Raw genomic sequence first — 14,712 nt, 5'->3', positions numbered from 1 at the left:
CAAGTTTCATCATGAAATGCATTCATGACAGGCGTGATAAAAAAACAAAATAAATACATCAAAATGCTTTCGGAAAAGCACTTTTGGAGCATCGGTTCTTTTGTCACGATGTCATTCCATGATAAAATTTGGTGAGCACTCAAAACATTTGTCAATGCTTGCCAGAAAAAGTAATTGGATTGTTCCATTTTAAATACTGTTCACATGGACATCATTTGTGCTGGAGCTCAGAAACACCATGTCCTTGTAGATGAAGGAAATATCCTAGGAAAATATACAAATGATAAGAGATAAATATATCCAGGTTACGGCAAGGCACGAGGAGATGTGTTGGTGCGATGACATGGTGGTGATCTCTTGCCAAAGTTCCTACGTGTCCAAGCATAAAGTCCGAGACAATGATTCCAATAGTTAAAAATTAAGGCAGTGCTCTGCACCGGCGCGTCGGCCGAAATTTTTGACCGGACGCGCGCGGGCCGCACGATCCGTCAACCCCGCGCGTCCGCACCGTTGGATCTCCATGCAACATTTTTTCCCCGATGCAGCTAAATTTTGATGCGATGCAGCTATTTTTTCAACGGTTACAATAAAAAACAACATTTGTAGCAATAAAAATATCTACGTGATCGTAGCAAAAAAAAAAAGCTGATGGTGCGTGGTAGCAGAAGTCAAACGCCGGTTGTAACAAATATTTACGTGACGTGTATGTAACTTTTTTAGTGAACGGTTGCAGCAAAAAATGATGCCGGTTGTAGAAAAAATTAACACGGTTGCAGCAAAAGTAAAAAACATCGATTGTAACGAAAAATCCGACGAACAGGAGTTGCAACCAAACGTATATGCAACTTTTTTACTGGACAAATGTAGCAAAAAAATAACGCTTGTAGCAAACATGACGCTGGTTGCAACAATATAAATAAAAAAATGTTGCATGCCGAGTTAGCGGGCGCGCGGTCGCGTGCGGTCGGCCGAACGGTTCGACCGGCGCACCGGTCAGAAACGTTTCCCTAAAAATTAAGAAAAGATAACGCTCACACACGTGAGCGTCTCACACGCATGGATTTGTGTTCCATTGTAGTTTGCATTAATTTTGACATTTTTTGGTAGTTTTTTTGTGCCACGTACAAAGGGGTTGGTGGGTGAGTGTTAAGGAGTTTGCCCACACGCCTGTTTCGCGCACGCCCATACGTGGTTGCCAACCCGAGTTGTGGTGGAACTGATGCCGCGCCTACACGCCGCTATGCTTGTTAATTGTCTTGCCTTTCGAGTGTTACGTGGCAACTGAGTGGAAGTGACGTGCCCGCATACTGGTCAGTTGTCATGTCTTCTGAGTGTTACATGACAACTGAGTGGAACTGCCGTGCCCGCATGCCTGTCAGTTGCCATGTCTTCCACATGACAACTCAGTGGAACTGTCGTGCACGCATGCATGTCAGTTGCCATGTCTTCCCCATGGCAACTGAGTGGAATTTTCGTGCCCGCATGCGTGTCAGTTGCCATGTCTTCCCCATGACAACTGAGTGGAACTGTCGTGCTCGCATGCCTGTCAGTTGCCATGTCTTCCCAGTGTTACATGACAACCGAGTGAAACTGGCCGTGCTCGCATGCCTGCCAGTTGTCATGTCTTTCCAGTGTTAGATGGCAACTGAGTGAAACTGACCGTGCCCGCATGCCTGTCAGTTGACATGTCTTCCCAATGTTACATGGCAACTGAGTGAAACTGGCTGTGTCCGCATGCCTGTCAGTTGCCATGTCTTTTCAGTGCTATATGACAACTGAGTGGAACTGTCATGCGGGGGCACGCGGGACTACGAGGTGCCAGGCCAGATGTGCGGTTCGCGGGACAGGAGACCGGACGTGTAGACGTTAGTTGTTTTGCCCACATGCACGCGTGTGAACTGTTTCCCTTGCACACCACACGAGGTACGTGAGCAATACCCCTTAACGACCACATGTATGGACGTTATCACTATCCTAAAAATCGAGGAGTGATTCTTGTGACAAAATACTTGGATGTTATTTGAGTCCCAAATTTTCCATACAATCGAGAGCACCACCAAGTGTTGGAAATATGCCCTAGAGGCAATAATAAATTAGTTATTATTATATTTCCTTGTTCATAATTGAAAAGGATCGAGATGGACCTAGAGGGGGGAGTGAATAGGTACAAATCCAAATTTTAATAATTACTTAGCAATTTTAGGCTAAAGTGCGGAATATGAGTGTAAGTCTAATAGTTGCTATGACAAAGAGTAAGCTATTAGGAGTGAAGCAAGGCAAGCGGTAAACAATAATCAAATACAAGTATGTAATAAGGATTAACACAAGTAGAGAGTTAGGGTTAGGAATAACCGAAACTCCGAGAGAGACAAGGATGTATCCCGATGTTCACTTCCTTGGAGGGAAGCTACGTCACCGCTAGAGGGGCGGATGTTACCACGAAGGCACACCAATGCCACGAAGGCTCACCCTATTCTCCCTTTGAGATAACTCCACGAAGGCGTTTCTCAACCACTAGTGGTAAGCCTTGAGGTGGCTTCCAAACCTTCACAAACTTTCCGGGGGATATCACAATGGTTTGATTCCTCTCCAAGACTCCTACCGCCTAGGAGTCTCCAACCTCCAAGAGTAACAAGATCACGGGGATTGCTCAAAACTTTCTCAAATCACAAATCACTTTGGTGGGAAGGAGGAGAGGGAGACGATCTATCTTTTGATTGGAACAACACTCAAAGGGACTCACAAATGCTCTTGGGATCTAGGATTTGGTGTAGACAAGAGTGAGTGAGATGAAAGGTGTTCTTGGGTGTATTCTAGCTGTGTTGAACACCCTTTCACGAGGTGGGAGAAGAGTATATATAGTGTGGAGTGAAATCCAACCGTTGGAGGTGCATTATGTCACACAGGGTCCGGACGTCCGACACTTGCCGGAAGTCCGGGCGTCCGCGAGGGGCCGGACGTCCGACAGTGGTCGGTCGTCCGAGGCCTGTAAGCACGACTGGAACTCTTTTGGATTTATCAACGACCGGACGTCCGACAGGGGTCGGTTGTTCGAGGCCTGTAGATACGACAGAACCTATTTGAATTTATCAGCGTCCGGACGTCCGGAGTGGACCGGAAATCCGTGTTATGCAGTTCAATTTCTACTGGTGGTGGCTTCCGGATTTCCGATGTGAGTCGGACGTCCGGTGCTCGGACGTCCGGAGAGAGCCGGATTTCCGAGATATAGAACACAAATTCTACTCATGTAGACTTCCGGATTTCCGGACCTTGGCCGGACGTCCGGCCCTCGGATGTCCGGAGGGAGCCGGATTTCCGAGTTATATGACTCACAAACTACTGGTGACGGGCTGCGGATTTCCGAAGCCAGCCGGACGTCCGGTACTCGGGCGTCCGGAGGGAGCCGGATGTCCGAGGCAATGGACATGTTTTGAATTGAAGACAGAGAGGAGAGTATGTGGTGTTTGGTATGAAAGTAAAGATGTGGTATGAGCAAGTTCATCGCAAAACCTGTGATCCCCTCTTAATAGTGCGGGATCCCTATACTCAATATCAGTAAACTCAAAAGACTACTCTACAACATCTCTTCTTAATCCCGAGCCTTCTCGAAATATAAATCACCAATCTTTTCAGGCAACCTTTGGCACATAAATCTCAATCTACTAAAGTACTTGCCGTCCTGAGATACACTCAACAAATAGGATTAGTTTCCTATGTATGTGTTGTCATTAACACCAAAAGACGATTAGGGGCAGAGCATGCACTTTCAATAATAATCGTTTATTATCCATGCTAGAATTGTATTGATTGGGAACTCAAATACATGTGTGGATACATAGACAACACATTGTCCCTAGTGAGCCTCTAGTTGACTAGTTCGTTGATTAAATATGGTCAAGGTTTCCTAACCATAGGCAAGTTTTGTCACTTGATAACGGGATCACATCATTGGGAGAATCACATCGTGTCATTTTATTGCTATTGTTTTCTGCGTGTCAAGTATTTATTCCTATGACCATGATATCATATAACTCACTGGCACCGGAGGAATGCCTTGTGTGTATCAAACGTCACAACGTAACTGGGTGATTACAAAGCTGTTCTACACGTATCTCCAAAGGTGTCCGTTGAGTTAGTATGGATCAAGACAGAGATTTGTCACTCCGTGGGACAGAGAGGTATCTCGGGGCCCACTCGGTAATACAACATTACACACAAGCCTTGTAAGCAATGTGACTAAGTGTAAGTCACGGGATCTTGTATTACGGAACGAGCAAAGAGACTTGACGGTAACGAGATTGAAATAGGGATGCGGATACCAACGATCGAATCTCGGGCAAGTAACATACCGAAGGACAAAGGGAATGACGTACGGGATTGCCTGAATCCTTGACACTGAGGTTCAACTGATAAGTTATTCGGAGGATATGTAGGATCCAATATGGGCACCCAGGTCTCTCTATTGGATATTGACCGAGGAGTACCTCGGGGCATGTCTACATAGTTCTCGAAACCGCAGGGTCTGCACACTTAAGGTTCGGCGATGTTTTAGTATAATTGAGTTATATGCGTGGTTACCAAATGTAGTTCGCAGTCCCAGATGAGATCATGGATGTCACGAGGGTTTCCGGAATTGTCTGGGGACGAAGATTGATATATAGGATGACTTCATTTGGTTACTGTAAAGCTTTCGGGCATTACCGGAAATGTACCGGGAGTGATGAATGGGTTCGAAGTTCACCGGGAGGGGGGCAACCCTCCCGGGGGAAGCCCAAAGGACTTATGGGTGGCGCACCAGCCCTTAGTGGGCTGGTAGGACAGCCCAATAAGGCATATGCGCCATAAGCAAAAAACCAAAGAAAAAAAAAAGAAAGGTGGGAAGGAAGAGAAGGACTCCACTTTCCAATCCTATTTTGAGTAGGATTGGAGTAGGAGTCCTACTCCTCCCCTTGGCCGGTGCACCTTGAGGGCTTAGCCCTCAAGGCAAGTCCCTCCCCCTCCCTCCTATATATACTGGTGTTTTAGGGCTGATTTGAGACAACTTTTACCACGGCAACCCGACCACAAACACCACGGTTTTTCCTCTAGATCGTATTTCTGCGGAGCTCGGGCGGAGCCCTGCAGGACTAGATCCTTCACCACCACCGGAGCATCGTCACGCTGCCGGAGAACTCATCTACTTCTCTGTCTTGCTTGCTGGATCAAGAAGGCCGAGATCATCGTCGAGCTGTACGTGTGCTGAACGCGGAGGTGCCGTCCGTTAGGCACTAGATCGGAGCGGATCGTGGGACGGATCGCGGGACGGTTAGCGGGGCGGATCGGGGGACGTGAGGACTTTCCACTACATCAACCGCGTTTCTTAACGCTTCCTGCTGTGCGATCTACAAGGGTACGTAGATCCAAATCTCCTCTCGTAGATGGACATCACCATGATAGGTCTTCGTGCGCGTAGGACAAATTTTGTTTCCCATGCGACGTTCCCCGACAGTGGCATCATGAGCTAGGTTCATGCATAGATGTAATCTCGAGTAGAACACAAAGGGTTTTGTGGACGGTGATGTTCGATTTGCTGCCCTCCTTAGTGTTTTCTCAATTCAGCGGTATTGGTTGATTGAAGCGGCCCGGACCGACATTATTCATACGCTTACGAAAGACTAGTTTTATCTCTTGACATGCAACCTCGTTGCATAAATATGACTGGCGGGTGTCGGTTTCTTCAACTTTAGTTGAATTGGTTTTGACCGAGGCGGTCCTTGGAGAGGTAAAATAGCAATTTGCACATCTTCGTTGTGGTTTTTGCGTAAGTAAGATGCGATCTACTAGATACCCATAGCAGCCACGTAAAACATGCAACAATAATTAGAGGATGTCTAACTTGTTTTTGCGGGGTATGCTTGTGATATGATATGGCCAATGACATGATGTGATATATTGGATGCATGAGATGATCGTGTTGTAATAGTTAATATCGACTTGCACGTCGATGGTACGGCAACCGGCAGGAGCCATAGGGTTGTCTTTAAACTAACGTTTGTGTTTGCATATGCGTTTACTATATTGCTAGGACGTAGCTTTAGTAGTAATAGCATAAGTAGCACGACAACCCCGATGGCGACACGTTGATGGAGATCATGATGATGGAGATCATGGTGTGGCGCCGGTGACAAGAAGATAGTGCCGGTGCTTTGGTGATGGAGATCAAGAAGCATATGATGATGGCCATATCATGTCACTTATGAATTGCATGCGATGTTAATCCTTTTATGCACCTTATTTTGCTTCGAACGACGGTAGCATTATGAGGTGATCTCTCACTAAAATTTCAAGACGAAATTGTGTTCTCCCCGACTGTGCACCGTTGCTACAGTTCATCGTTTCGAGACACCACGTGATGATCGGGTGTGATAGACTCAACGTTCACATACAACGGGTGCAAAACAGTTGCACATGCGGAACACTCGGGTTAAACTTGACGAGCCTAGCATGTGCAGACATGGCCTCGGAACACAAGAGACCGAAAGGTCGAGCATGAATCGTATAGTTGATATGATTAGCATAGAGATTCTTACCACTGAAACTATTCTCGACTCACGTGATGATCGGACTTGAGATAGTGGATTTGGATCATGTACCACTCAAATGACTAGAGAGATGTACTTTTTGAGTGGGAATTCTTAAGTAATATGATTAATTGAACTAATTATCATGAACATAGTCTAATGGTCTTTGCAAATTACGATGTAGCTTGCACTATAGCTCTACTGTTTTCATATGTTCCTAGAGAAAATTTAGTTGAAAGTTGATAGTAGCAACTTTGCGGGCTGAGTCCGTAAAACTGAGGATTGTCCTCATTGCTGCGCAGAAGGCTTATGTCCTTAATGCACCACTCGGTGTGCTGCACCTCGGGCGTCGTCTGTGGATGTTGCGAACACCTGACATACACGTCTTTGATGACTACATGATAGTTCAGTGCGCAATACTTAATGGCTTAGAAGCGAGACGCCGAAGACATTTTGAAAACGTCGTAGAACATAAGAGATGTTCAAAGAGATGAAATTGAGATTTCATGCTCATGCCCTTGTTGAGATATATAAGACCTCCGACAAGATTCTTTGCCTACAAAGTAAAGGATAAAAGCTCAAATCGTTGAGCATGTTCTCAGATTGTCTGGGTACAACATTCGCTTGAATAAACTGGGAGTTAATCTTCCAGATGAGATAGTGATGGTTCTCCAAAGTCACTGCCACTAAGCTGCTAGAGCTTCGTGATGAACTATAAACAAATCAAGGATAGATATGATGATCCTTAAGGGCGTGTTTGGTTCCCTGCACTGCATGTGGCTCGCATCCACCATGCAAAAATTGGATGTTTGGTACACTGCATGGTCTTTTGAGCCTGGCCCATTTGGATGCAAAAGTAGGCCTCTCAGCCAGGCTGAGGGAAACGCAAGTTTCCTGCGTAGCTCGCGTGCAGGTCGTTGCCTCGCTCTTTCCTTCCTTTTCCCAACTTTTGCCATAGCCGCCGCCGTCCTTGTTCCTCCTCCATCGAGCTCCGCCGCCGTTCTCCGCCGACCTCTATCGCTGCCCTCCTCATTCGTCCTGGACGAAGCTCCGCCACCACCATCCTCTACCAAGCGGCGCCGTCGCCCTCGTCAAGCCGCCGCACACCGGCTCCTGTCGCCTCGCGCTGCCACTTGCCAGATCCCGGCGCCTCGCGCTGCCACAGGCCGGATCCCGGCGCCTCGCGCTGCCATAGGCCAGATCCGTCATCTGGAGTCACCGCCGCCGCCGCCCTTGTGAAAGCTCCGCAGTCCTCGACAGTCCTCCTCAAGCGCCGGCGCCGCCCTTGTCAAAGCGTTGCAGTCGTCGGTCGTCCTCCTTAAATGCCGGTGACGCCCTTGTCCAAGCGTCAGCGCCGCCCATTTACACCATCTGGATGTCACCTCATACATCCATACCATGCAAAGTTCACCAAACACTATCTCGGCTCATCGTTGCATCAGTCCAACCAGGCCACACTCACCCAACATCCTCCATGCGATGCAGCCTAAAACTACACAGGGAACCAAACACGCCCTAAGTGATTCACAATGTTTGACACTGCGAAAGTAGAAATCAAGAAGGAGCATCAATTTTTGATGGTTAGTAAAACCACTAGTTTCAAGAAGGGCAAGGGCTAGAAGGGATACTTCATGAAACGGCAAACCAGTTGCTGCTCTAAAGAAGAAACCCAAAATCGAACCCAAACCCGAGACTAAGTGCTTCTGTTATGAGGGAAACGGTCACTGAGGCGGAGCTACCCTAGATACTTGGTAGATAAGAAGGCTGGCAAAGTCGACAAAAGTATATTTGATATACATGATATTGATGTGTACTTTACTAGTACTCCTAGTATCACGAGGGTATGGGATACCGGTTCGGTTGCTAAGTTATTAGTAACTCGAAATGAAAGCTACGGTATAAACGGAGACTAGCTAAAGGCGAGGTGACGATACGTGTTGGAAGTGTTTCCAAGGTTGATGTGATCAAACATCGCACGCTCCCTCTATCATCGGGATTGGTGGTAAAACCTAAATAATTGTTATTTGGTGTTTGCATTGAGCATGAACATGATTGGATCGTGTTTATTGCAATACGATTATTCATTTAAAGAGAATAATAGTTATTCTATTTGCTTGAATAAATACCCTCAATGGTTTATTGAATCTCGATCGTAGTGTTACACATGTTCATAATATTGGTGCCAAAAGATACAAAATAATAATAATAGTACCACTTAGTTGTGGCACTGCCACTTGAGTCATGTTGGTACAAAATGCATGAAGAAGCTCCATGCCGATGGATCTTTGTACTCACTCATTTTTGAAACGTTTGAGGCATGCAAACCATACCTCTTGGTATAAACGCATGAAGAAACTCCATGCGGATGGATCGTTTGGACTCACTTGATTTTGAATCACTTGAGACATGCAAATCATGCCACATGAAACAGGAGAGTAACTTGTTGGGAGTAATACATTTTTGATGTGTGCAGTCCAATAAGTGCTGAGGCATGTAGTGGATATCGTTATGTTCTTACTTCACTGGCGATTTGAGTAGACACATGAGTATTTACTTGATGAATCACAAGTCTGAAATATTGAAAAATTCAAGGCTATTTCAGAGTGAAGATCATCGTGACAAGAGGATAAACTGTCTACGATATGATCCTAGAGATGAATATCTGAGTTACAAGTTTTTGGTACACAGTTAAGACAATGTGTAAATTATTTCGCAATACATGCCACCTGGAAGACCATAGTGTGATGGTGTGTCCGAACGTCATAGCCACGCTCTATCAGATATGATGCATACTATGATGTCTCTTATCGAATTACCACTATCGTTTATAGGTTATGCATTAGAGACAACATCATTCACTTTAAATAGGGCATCACGTATTTCCGTTGAGATGAGACAGTATAGACTTTGGTTTGAAGAAACCTAAGTTGTCGTTTCTTGAAAGTTTGGTGCGGCGATGCTTATGTGAAAAAGTTTCAGTCTGATAAGCTCGAACCGAAAGCGGATAAATGCATCTTCATCGGATATCCAAAGCAGTTGGATACATCTCCTATCTCAGATCCGAAAGCAAAGTGTTTGTTTCTAGAAACAGGTCCTTTCTCGAGGAAAGGTTTCTCTCGAAAGAATTGAGTGGGAGGGTGATGGAACTTGATGAGGTTAGTGAACCGTCACTTCAACCAGTGTGTAGCAGGGCGCAGGAAGATGTTCCTGTGGCGCCTACACCAATTGAAGTGGAAACTGATGATGGTGATCATTGAACTTCAGATGAAGTTACTACAAACCTCATAGGTCGACAAGGTCGCGTACGGCTGCAGAGTGGCATGGTAATCATGTCTTGGAGGTCATTGATTGCAATCTCTGGCGATGGCTAGACGAATGCTGATGACAACAAACCTTCCCTTGCAACGGCACCAGAAGAATGCTGCTAGCACTCTCCGGCAACGAAACTAGAAGAATGTTGTTGATGGCCCACCAGCGCGTGGGTTCGCAGCAGTTTTCGAGGGTAGAGTATTCGACCCAAATTTGTTGGTTTACCAGTCAGGAGGTGAGAGTATACTCTCAAGTATTAGCAGCTGAATTTGTTAGATTCAACCACACCTGAAAGATTAGTATCTGCAAGCACAGTAGTAACAACAAAGTAACGAGTAACGACAGTGTAACGAGAAATAGCAGCGGCAAGGAACAGCAGTAGTGACAGCAGTAGCAAGTAGCAACAGTAGCAAGCGACAGTAATAGCAACAGTAGTAGCAGCAGCAGAGCAAAACAAGTAACAGCAGTAGCAGCAGTAGTAGCAGCAGCAACAGAGCAAGACAAGTAACAACAACAGTAGGACAAACTTGTAGGCAATGGGTCGGTGATTTGTTTGGATGATATTCATCATGCAACAGCTATAACACGAAGAGATATGTGGCTAGCTCCCGTTCGTCAATGTGATGTAGGCATGCATTCCGTGTGTCGTCATACGTGCTTAGGGAAAAGAACTTGCATGACATCTATTGTCCATCCCTCCCGTGGCAGCGGGGTCCAAAAGGAAACTACGGGATATTAAGGTTCTCCTTTTAATAAAGAACCGGACCAATGCATTAGCACTTGGTGAACATATGAACTCCTCAAACTATGGTCATCACCGGGAGTGGTTCCGGTTATTGTCACTCCGGGGTTGCCGGATCATAACACATAGTAGGTAACTACAACTTGCAAGATCGGATCTAAAACACACATATATTGGTGACAACATAATAATTTCAGATCTGAAATCATGGCACTCGGGCCCTAGTGACAAGCATTAAGCATGGCAAAGTAGTAGCAACATCAATCTCAGAATATAGTGGATACTAGGGATCAATCCCCATCAAAACTAACTCGATTACATGATAGATCTCATCCTACTCATCACCGCCCAGCGAGTCTACGAATAGATTACTCACAAACAACGAAGAGCTTCATGGAATTGGAGAGGGAAGAAGGTTGATGATGACGATGGCGACAATTTCCCCTCTCCGGAGCCCAAGACGGACTCCAGATCTGCCCTCCAGATGAAGAATAGGTGGTGGCGGCGCCTCCGTATCGAAAACGCGACGAAAACTTCTCTTTTTATTTTTTCTGGGACGAAAGGGATCTTATAGAGCTGGAGTTGGGGCGGCAAGGCCGTGTGGGCCCCACAAGCCTGCCCACCGCCACCAGGGGGGTGGTGGCGGAGCCAGGGCTTGTGTCCCACTGGCCCACCCCCTGAGGTGGAACTTGGTGCACATATTTTTCTTATTTTCCAAAACTGCTCCTCGTAAATTTTCAAGACTTTTGGAGAACTTTGATTTCTGCACAAAAATAACACCAACGCAATTCTGTTGAAAACAGCGTCAGTCCAGGTTAGTTCCATTCAAATCATACAAATTAGAGTCCAAAACAAGGGCAAAAGAGTTTGGAAAAGTAGATACGATGGAGACGTATCAGTCATGTTGTTGAACAACAATGAACCTACGAGCTATGGAGAAGCGATGGTGGGCCCGGATTCCGACAAATGGATGGAGGCCATGAAATTTGAGAGAGCATCCATGTATGAAAACAAAGTGTAGACTTTCGAAGAACTACTTGATGGTCGTAGGACTATTGAGTAAAGATGGATCTTTAAAAGAAAGACGGACGATGATGGTGATAAGTCACTATTAAGAAAAGCTCGACTTGTCGCAAAGATGGTTGCGACAAGATCAAATAGTTGACCGTGGTGAGACTTTCTCACTCGTAGTTGCTGCATTATTTATGAAATATTGCACATAGGATGTCAAAACATTGTTTCCTCGAGGAAAGATTGTATGTGATACAACTAGAAGGTTTTGTCGATCCTAAGGATACTAACAAGTATGCAAGCTCCAGCAATCCTTTTATGGACTGGTGCAAGCATCTCGGAGTTGGAATATACGCTTTGATGAGATGATCAAAGCTTTTGGGTTTGTGCAAGGTTTATGAGAAAATTGTATTTCCAAAGAAGTGAATGGGAGCACTACAGTATTTCTGATAAAGTATATGTGGCTGACATATTATTGATCGGAAGTAATGTAGAATTTCTGTAAAAGCATAAAGGTTCTTTGAAAGGGGTTTTTCAATGGAAGACTTGGATAGAGCTACTTGAACATTGAGCATCAAGATCTATGGAGATAGATCAAAATGCTAAACAAAAATTTCAAATGAAATGCATGCCTTGACAAGTTTTTGAAGGAGTTCAAAATAGATCAGCAAAGAAGGAGTTCTTGGCTGTGTTGTAAGGTGTGAATATGAGTAAGACTCAAAAGCCCGACCACGGCAGAAGAAAGAGAAAGGACGAAGGTCGTCCCCTATGCCTTAGCTATAGACTCTACAGTGTACCATGTTGTGTGCCGCACCTGATGTGTGCCTTGCCACAAGTCTGTTAAGAGGTACAAAGAGTGATCCAGGATTGAATCACTGAACAACGGTCAAAGTTATCCTTAGTAACTAATGGACTAAGGAAATTTTTCTCGGTAATGGAGGTGGTTAAAGAGTTCGTCGTAAAAGGTTAGGTTGATGCAAGCTTTGACACTAATCAGAATAACTATGAGTAGTGAAACGGATTCATATAGTAGAGTAGATATTTGGGGTATTTCCGAATAGCACGTAGTAGCAGCATCTATAAGATGACATAAAAATTTGTAAAGCACACATGGATCTGAAAGTTTCAGAACCATTGAATAAAACCTCTCTCACGAGCAAGACGTGATCAGACCCCAGAACTATATGGGTGTTGGATTCATTAAAATCACATGGTGATGTGAACTAGATTACTGACTCTAGTGCAAGTGGGAGACTGTTGGAAATTGCCCTAGAGGCAATAATAAATTAGTTCTTATTATATTTCCTTGTTCATAATAATCGTTTATTATCCATGCTAGAATTGTATTGATTGGAAACTCAAATACATGTGTGGATACATAGACAACACACTATCCCTAGTGAGCCTCTAGTTGACTAGTTCGTTGATCAAAGATGGTCAAGGTTTCCTAACCATAGGCAAGTGTTGTCACTTGATAACGGGATCACATCATTGGGAGAATCATGTGATGGACAAGACCCAAATTATATATGTAGCATATTGATCGTGTCATTTTATTGCTATTGTTTTCTGCGTGTCAAGTATTTGTTCCTATGACCATGAGATCATATAACTCACTGGCACCGGAGGAATGCCTTGTGTGTATCAAACATCACAACGTAACTGTGTGACTACAAAGGTGTTCTACACGTATCTCCAAAGGTGTCCGCTGAGTTAGTATGGATGAAGACTGGGATTTGTCACTCCGTGTGACAGAGAGGTATCTCGGGGCCCACTCGGTAATACAACATCACACACAAGCCTTGCAAGCAATGTGACTAAGTGTAAGTCATGGGATCTTGTATTACGGAACGATTAAAGAGACTTGCAGGTAACGAGATTGAAATAGGTATGCGGATACCGACGATCGAATCTCGGGCAAGTAACATACCGAAGGACAAAGGGAATGACATACAGGATTGCCTGAATCCTTGACACTGAGGTTCAACCGATAGTTATTCGGAGGATATGTAGGATCCAATATGGGCATCCAGGTCCCGCTATTGGATATTGACCGAGGATTACCTCGGGGCATGTCTACATCGTTCTCGAACCCGCAGGGAATGTACCGGGAGTGACGAATGGGTTCCGAAAGTTCACCGGGAGGGGGGCAACCCTCCCGGGGGAAGCCCAAAGGACTTATGGGTGGCGCACCGGCCTTAGTGGGCTGGTAGGATAGCCCAATAAGGCCTATGCGCCATAAGCAAAAAAAACAAAGAAAAAAAAGAAAGGTGGGAAGGAAGAGAAGGACTCCACTTTCCAATCCTATTTTGAGTAGGATTAGAGTAGGAGTCCTACTCCTCCCCTTGGCCGGCGCACCTTGAGGGCTTGGCCCTCAAGGCAAGTCCCCCCTCCCTCCTACATATACTGGTGTTTTAGGGTTGATTTGAGACAACTTTTGCCACGGCAGCCCGACCACAAACACCACGGTTTTTCCTCTAGATCGTATTTCTGCGGATCTCGGGCACAGACCTGCAGGAGTAGATCCTTCACCACCACCGGAGCGTCGTCACGCTGCCGGAGTACTCATCTACTTCTCCGTCTTGCTTGCTGGATCAAGAAGGCCGAGATCATCGTCGAGCTATACATGTGCTGAACGCGGAGGTGTCGTCCGTTCGACACTAGATCGGAGCGGATCGTGGGAAGGATCGCGGGTCAGTTCGTTGGACAGTTCGTGGGGCGGATCGAGGGACGTGAGGACGTTCCACTACATCAACCGCGTTTCTTAACGCTTCCTGCTGTACGATCTACAAGGGCACGTAGATCCAAATCTTCTCTCGTAGATGGATATCACCATGATAGGTCTTCGTGCGCGTAGGAGTTTTTTTGTTTCCCATGCGACGTTCCCCGACATCGAGGACCATATGTTGTTGTTGAGGCTCGGAAAAGTGGTGACAGGACAGAATAGGGGTACTAAAGGTGTCCAAACCTGAAAGGTTGAAGGAGGTGGCCAAAATTGTACTTACGCACGCTTTTACAAAAACTCTACGTAATATTCCATCTAACTATCTCTACCCTCCCCCCCCCGGCCCCGCGCGACTGCATGTAAAG

This window comes from Hordeum vulgare, chromosome 5H (assembly GCF_904849725.1).
Source record: "Hordeum vulgare subsp. vulgare chromosome 5H, MorexV3_pseudomolecules_assembly, whole genome shotgun sequence".
In the NCBI taxonomy this organism is placed as follows: domain Eukaryota; kingdom Viridiplantae; phylum Streptophyta; class Magnoliopsida; order Poales; family Poaceae; genus Hordeum; species Hordeum vulgare.
Note: the sequence above shows the minus strand (reverse complement) of the source record.